Raw genomic sequence first — 7,794 nt, forward strand, 5'->3', positions numbered from 1 at the left:
AGGAATAAATCCAATTTTTGCTTTTGTATTCATGTTAAAAAAAAAATATTCCTAAGGCAAAAGTATGTCTGACTGACGGAAATGTAATCTTTGAGCTAAGTCATAAATACAACGTGAGACAAACGAATACATTAAGTTGTATAACAAATGAGATTTTTTTTTGGAAGTTGATCTAAAACATATATTTTTTTCTCAGTGCTGGTTCTGTCATGCAGCTATTTGTAATTATAATTATTAGAGACAGTATAGTGTCATTTGACAGTGCTGTTTGATTTGTTTACGTCACTCTACAGTACAATACCTCCCATCCATGTATTGTTTAAAATATTGATTTGGCGTGTTTAGTAAACATTTGAATGAAATACCAGTGTAAAATTTAGCCTTTATGAATACAGTTAGCAATGAAATGTATTAAATTAATCACAGAAGAAAGTGAAAAAAGGAAAACCAGTGACTGTCTTTCAGGCTGAATGTGCTTCGGCTTTCCATACCTTCTTTGTTCTTCGGCATTGTACGAGGGTTCTGTTCGGTTTGCTTCCGTAATAGTGTTACAAAGGGCATACGATGTTATTAACCAGACTGGACCCGTGAGCGCACGAGGACCGACAGAGAGTGCACAGAAACAAACTTGCGTACAAATTCTGCTCTGTCCGTGGCAAGTTATTATCAAGTAACAAAAGATCTAGTAATTATTTAAAGATAGTTCGTGATTAAATACAACTGCAAAAAACGCGACGTTTATAAAAATTAAAAAACATTCCTAGCAGAGGATGGTTTCGATCCATCGACCTCTGGGTTATGGGCCCAGCACGCTTCCGCTGCGCCACTCTGCTCTTAGGTAAGTGACCGACCTACATCCTCCATCTGTGGCTTTTACATGCGCATCCAGACAACCCATATACATTATTTATTAAAATTACAATTAGAAACCCTAACCCTAACCATTCAACCATTTTGAAACCATACTTTTAAACCTTTTTGAAATGCAACTTTAAAACCGTAACATTTTCTTTAAACCCATAATTTGAAACTCTAATTTAAAAAACTGAAACCCTCTTTAAACCATAATTTCAAACCTTAAACCTGCTTTGAAAACCGAAACCTTTTTCGGAAAACTAACCCTGTCTTGAAACCATAATTTGAAACCGTACGCCTGTTTTGAAGCCCTACTCTGAAACCATAAACCTGTTTTGAAACACTACTTTGAAACGCTAAAACGCTCGTTAAACCGTAATTTGAAAGACTAGCCCAATTTTGAAACCCAAATTTAAAACACTAACCCTGTTTTGAAACCCTAATTTTAAACCCTAACTGGAAACATTAACCTTGTTCATAAACCCTAATTTGAATTCCTAACTGTTGTTTTGAAACCCTAATCCTGTTTTGAAACCATAATTTGAAAACCTAACCCTATTTTGAAAACCTAAATTGAAACCTTTACCCCGTACAGAAACCACTTTGAAACCCCAACCCTGTTTTGAAACCCTATATTGAAACACTAAAACTCTCTTTAAAACTTCATTTGAAACACTAACCCTGGCTTGAAACACTAATTATAAACCCTAACCCTGTTTTGAAACCCTAATTTAAAAAGCATAACCCTATTTTGAAACCTAGCCCAATTATAAAATTCTAAATTGAAAAGATAATCCGGCGGCACGGTGTCCGACTGGTTAGAGCGTCAGCCTCACAGTTCTGAGGAACCGGGTTCAATCCCCGGCCCCGCCTGTGTGGAGTTTGCATGTTCTCCCCGTGCCTGCGTGGGTTTTCTCTGGGCACTCCGGTTTCCTCCCACATCCCAAAAACATGCATTAATTGGAGACTCTAAATTGCCCGTAGGCATGACTGTGAGTGCGAATGGTTGTTTGTTTCTCTGTGCCCTGCGATTGGCTGGCAACCAGTTCAGGGTGTACCCCGCCTCCTGCCCGATGACAGCTGGGATAGGCTCCAAGCACGCCCGCGACCCTAGTGAGGAGAAGCGGCTCGGAAAATGGATGGATGGATGGAAAAGATAATCCTTTTTTGGAACCCTAATTTGAAAACGTAACCCCGTTTTCAAACCCTGCTTTAAAAGATTAACCTGCTTTGAAACCCTATTTTGAAAACCGAACTGTTTTTAAACATAAATTTGGAAATGATAATGTGCGTTTTGAAACCATAATTTGAAAAGTTAACCCTGTTTTGAAACCCTACTTTAAAACATTAACCCCGTTTTGAAACCCTACTTTGAAAATTTAGTCCCGTTTTGAAACGCTACTTTGAAAGTTTCGTCCCGTTTCGAAACCCTAATTTGAAACCCGATCCGTTTTGAAACCCCAATTTTAAACGCTAACCCAATTTTGAAACCTTAATTTGAAACCATAATTTGAAAAGTTAACCCTGTTTTGAAACCCTACTTTGAAACGTTAACCCCGTTTTGAAACGCTACTTTGAAAGTTTAGTCCCGTTTTGAAACCCTAATTTGAAACCCGATCCCTGTTTTGAAACCCCAATTTTAAACGCTAACCCCTTTTGAAACCTTAATTTGAAACCCTAACCTCGTTTTGAAACCCTAACCCCGTTTTGAAACCCCAATTTGAAAGCCTAACCCTGTTTTGAAACACTACTTTGAAAGCATAATCCCGTTTTGAAGTATTAACCCTAATTTGAAACCCTACTTGAAAACCCTAAAAACGTTTTGAAACAGTACTTTGAAAATCAAACCTGTTTTGAAACCTTAATTTAAAACCCTAATCCCCGTTTTGAAACCATAATTTGAAACCCTAACAAAATTTGAAAACACTATTTTAAAACCCAAACCCTGTTTTGAAACCCTACTTTAAAATCCGAAATTGGAAATGCTAACCGCGTTTTGAAACCATAATTTAAAAAGCTAACGCTGTTTCGAAACCCTAATTTAAAACCCTAATCCCGTTTAGAAACCCTAATTTGAATAGCTACATCTGTTTTGACATCGCAATTTGAAACCCGAACCAAATTTTGAAAGCCTAATTTGAAAACCTAATCCTATTTTGAAACCCTAATTTAAAAAGCCTAACCATGCTTTGAAACCCTACTTTGAAAATTTAACCCTGTTTTGAAACCCTAATTTGAAACACTAACCCCGTTTTAAACCCTACTTTGAAACCCTAAACCCGTTTTGAAAACATAACCCTCTTTTGAAACGCTACTTTAAAACCCTAACCTTGTTTTGATACCCTAATTTGAAAGCTAAAGCCCAATTTGAAACCCTAACCCGTTTTGAAACCCAGCTTTGAAACCCAACCCCTGTTTTGAAAACCTAATTTGAAACGCTAACCCCATTTTGAAACCCTAATTTGAAACCCCAAACAATTTTTAAAACCCTAATTTGAAACCATAACCCGTTTTGATACCCTACATTGAAACCCTAACCCCGTTTTGAAACTCTACTTTAAAACCCTAACCTCGTTTTGATACCCTAATTTGAAACCATAATTACATTTTGAACCCCTAACTTGAAACCCTAACCCCTGTTTGAAACCTTACTTTGAAATCCTAACCCCGTTTTGAATCAATAACCCTGTTTTGAAACCCTAAAAAAAAAAAACATTGAAAGCCTAACCCTGATTTGAAACCCTACTTTAAAACCCTAAACTCGTTTTGAAACCCTAACTCCGTTTTGAAACCCTAATTTGAAATCCTAACCCCGTTTTGAAAACCTAATTTGAAACCCTAACCACATTTTGAAACCCTATTTTGAAAGGTTAAACCTGTTTTGAAACCCTAACCCCATTTTGAAACCCTAATTTGAAAACACACCCCCCTTTTGAAACCATAATTTGAAAGCCGAAGCCTGATGTGAAACCCTACTTTTAAATCCTAGCCCTGTTTTAAAACCCTAATTGGAAACCCTAACGCCGTTTTAAAACCTTAATTTGTAACCCTAGCCCCGTTTTGAAACCCTAACCCCATTTTGAAACCCTAATTTGAAACCCCAACCCCCTTTTGAAAGCCTAACTCTGTTTTGAAACCCTACTTTATAACCCAAACCTCGTTTTGAAACCCTAACTCTGTTTTAAAACCATAATTTGCAACCCTAACCCCGTTTTAAAATCCTAATTTGAAACCCTAACCCCATTTTGAAACCCTAATCCTGTTTTGAAACGCTACATTAAAACCCTAGCCCTGTTTTAAAACCCAAACACCGTTTTGAAACCCTAACTCCGTTTAGATACACTAATTTGAAACCCTACCCCTGGTTTGAAACCCTAACCCTATTTTGAAACCCTACTTTGAAACCATAACCCTGTTTTAAAACCCTAATCCTATTTTGAAAACCTAATTTGAAATCCTAACCCCGTTTTGAAACCCTACCCCTGTTTTGAAACCCTAACCCTGTTTTGAAACCCTACGTTGAAACCCTACCTCTGTTTTGAAACCCTAATTTGAAACCCGAACTCCGTTTTAAAACCCTAATTCTAAACCCTAACACCGTTTTGAAAAGCGAATTTGAAACCCTAACCAAATTTTGAAACCCTATTTTGAAAGACTAAACCTGTTTTGAAACCCTAATTTAACAATCTAACCCCATTTTGAGACCCTACTTTGAAACCCTAACCGGGTTTTGAAACCCTACTTTGAAACTCAAAACGCGTTTTGAAACCCTAACTCCGTTTTGATATCCTAATTTGAAACCTTAACTCTATTTTGAAACCAGAATTTGGAAGCCTAACCCCGTTTTGAAACCCTATTTTCAAAACCGACCCCTGTTTTGAAACCCTACTTTGGAACCCTAACCCTGTTTTAAAACCCTAACCCCATTTTGAAACCCTAATTTGAAACCCTAACCCCGTTTTGAAAACCTAATTTGAAACCCTAACCAAATTTTAAAACGCTATTTTGAAAACCTAAACCTGTTTTGAAACCCTAATTTGAAAGCTAACCCCAATTTTAAACCCTGATTTGAAACATGAACCCCGTTTTAAAACCCTACTTTGAAACCCTAACCCCGTTTTGAAACCCTAACCCTGTTTTGAAACCCTAACGCCGTTTTGGAACACTACTTTGAAACCCCAACAAAATTTTCAAACGCTATTTTGAAAGCCTAAACCTGTTTTGAAACCCTAATTTGAAAGCTAACCCCATTTTGAAACCCTAATTTGAAACCCTAAACCCGTTTTGAAAACCTAATTTGAAACCCTAACCAAATTTTGAAACCCTATTTTGAAAGCCTAACCCCATTTTGAAACCTTAGCCCTGTTTTAAAACCCTAATTTGAAACCTTAGCGCTGTTTTAAAATCCTAATTTGAAACCCTACACCCGATTTGATACCCCACTTTGAAACCCTAACCCCGTTTTGAAACCCTACTTTGAAACCCTACCCCCGTTTTGAAACCCTATTTTGAAACTCTAAACACATTTTGAAACCCTAACTCGGTTTTGATACCCTAATTTGAAACCTTTACTCTATTTTGAAACCAGAATTTGAAAGCCTAACCCCGTTTTGAAACCATACTTTGAAACCCTAACCCTGTTTTAAAACTCTAACCCCATTTTGAAACCCTAATTTGAAACCCTAACCCCGTTTTGAAACCCTAACCCTGTTTTGAAACCCTAACGCCGTTTTGGCGTTTTAAATTTTAAAACGCTATTTTGAAAGCCTAAACCTGTTTTGAAACCCTAATTTGAAAGCTCACCCCAATTTTAAACCCTGATTTGAAACCTGAACCCCGTTTTAAAACCCTACTTTGAAACCCTAACCCCGTTTTGAAACCCTAACCCTGTTTTGAAACCCTAACGCCGTTTTGGAACACTACTTTGAAACCCCAACAAAACCCCATCGTTTTGAAAACCTAATTTGAAACCCTAACCAAATTTTGAAATCCTATTTTGAAAGCCTAAACCTGTTTTGAAACCCTAATTTGAAAGCTAACCCTATTTTTAAAACCTAATTTGAAAACCTAACACCGTTTTGAAAACCTAATTTGAAACCCTCACCAAATTTTGAAATCCTATTTTGAAAACCTAAACCTGTTTTGAAACCCTAATTTGAAAGCTAACCCCATTTTGAAACCCTAATTTGAAACCCTAACCCCGTTTTATAACCCTACTTTGAAACCCTAACCCCGTTTTGAAACCCTAACCCTGTTTTGAAACCCTACTATGAAACCCTAACCCCGTTTTAAAACCCTCCTTTGAAACCCTAGCCCCGTTTAGAAACCCTAACTCCATTTTAAAACCCTAATTTGAAATTCTAACACTGTTTTGAAAACCTAATTTGAAACCCTAACCAAATTTTGTAATCCTTTTTTGAAAGCTTAAACCTGTTTTGAAACCCTAATTTGAAAGCTAACCCCATTTTGAAACCCTAATTTGAAACCCTAACCCCGTTTTAAAACCCTACTTTGAAACCCTAACCCCATTTTGAAAACCTAACCCTGTTTTGAAACCCTACTTTGAAACCCTACTTTGAAACCCTAACCCTGTTTTGAAACCGTACTTTATAACCCTAATCTCGTTTTGAAACCCTAACTCCATTTTGAAACCCTAATTTGAAACCCTAACCCTGTTTTGAAACCCTAGTTTGAAACCCCCCCACCTCTGGTTTGAAACCCAAACCCCATTTTGTAATTTGCTAATTTGAAAGCCTTACCCTGTTTTGAAACCGTAATTTGAAACCCAAACCCCGTTTTGTAACCCTAATTCGAAAGCCTTACCCTGTTTTGGAACCCTACTTTGAGACCCTAACCCTGCTTTGAAACCCTACCCCCGTTTTGAAACCCTAATTTTAAAAGCTAACCCATTTTGAAACCTTAATTTGAAACCCAAACCCCGTTTTGGAACACGACTTTGAAACCCCAACCAAATTTTCAAACTCTAATTTGACCGTAGGCTTGCTTTGAAACCCTACCCCTGTTTTGAAACCCTAATTTTAAAAGCTAACCCATTTTGAAACAGTAATTTGAAACGCTAACCCCATTTTGAAACCCTAATTTGAAACTCAAACCCCGTTTTGTAACCCTAAATTGAAAGCCTAAGCCTGTTTTGAAACCCTACTTTAAAACCCTAACCTCGTTTTGAAACCCTAACTCTGTTTTGAACCCCTAACCCCGTTTTGAAACCATACATACATTGATGCTGTGCTTCTCAGCACCTTTCAAAAAACACTGATTTATGTCCATCCATCCATCCATCGATTTTCTGAGCCACTTATCCCCACAAGGGTCGCGGGAGTGCTGGAGCCTATCTCAGCTATCATCGGGTAGGAGGAGGGGTACACCCAGACCTGGTTGCCAGCCAATCGTAGGGCACAACCATTCACACTCACATCCACACCTATGGGCTATTTAGAGTCGTCAATGAACCTACCATGCATGTTTTTGGGATGTGGGAGGAAACCGGAGTGCCCGGAGAAAACCCACGCAGGCACGGGGAGAACATGCAAACTCCACACAGGCGGGGACGGGGATTGAACCCCGGTCCCCAGAACTGTGAGGCAGATGTGCTAACCAGTCGTTCCCCGTGGCGCTGATTGGTGAGTCAATAGTTTCCATTTTCCATACTTTTCCATTGACGGAAGTTTTAATTTATGAAATCAAATTCCATACTTGAGCATATATTCCATATTTGTGTAGGAACCCTGCGACGCCCCATAAACTGTCGTCTCGCTGCGGGAACGTCAGGCGGCATCCGCTCAGGACCCTACATTGACCCCTCTCCACACTTTCATTCGTGAGGGGTGGCCTGCAAAGGGGTTGGAGGAGTTTACACCCATCCACAGGGTCAAGGGTGAGCTCTCAGAGTAACAAAGCAAGTAACAAACCACACTTGAA

At 38.4% G+C, this 7,794-nt stretch overlaps 1 non-coding gene across 1 annotated transcript; it reads right to left on the reverse strand.

Annotated features, from left to right (window-relative positions):
- Nucleotides 1–761: 761 nt before the first annotated feature.
- Nucleotides 762–833, reverse strand: trnam-cau (transfer RNA methionine (anticodon CAU)). Its single transcript has one exon. It is a non-coding gene; the product is annotated as a tRNA-Met (tRNA).
- Between the last annotated feature and the right edge of the window lie 6,961 nt (nt 834–7,794).

This window comes from Phyllopteryx taeniolatus, chromosome 1, assembly GCF_024500385.1.
Source record: "Phyllopteryx taeniolatus isolate TA_2022b chromosome 1, UOR_Ptae_1.2, whole genome shotgun sequence".
Lineage (NCBI taxonomy): Eukaryota > Metazoa > Chordata > Actinopteri > Syngnathiformes > Syngnathidae > Phyllopteryx > Phyllopteryx taeniolatus.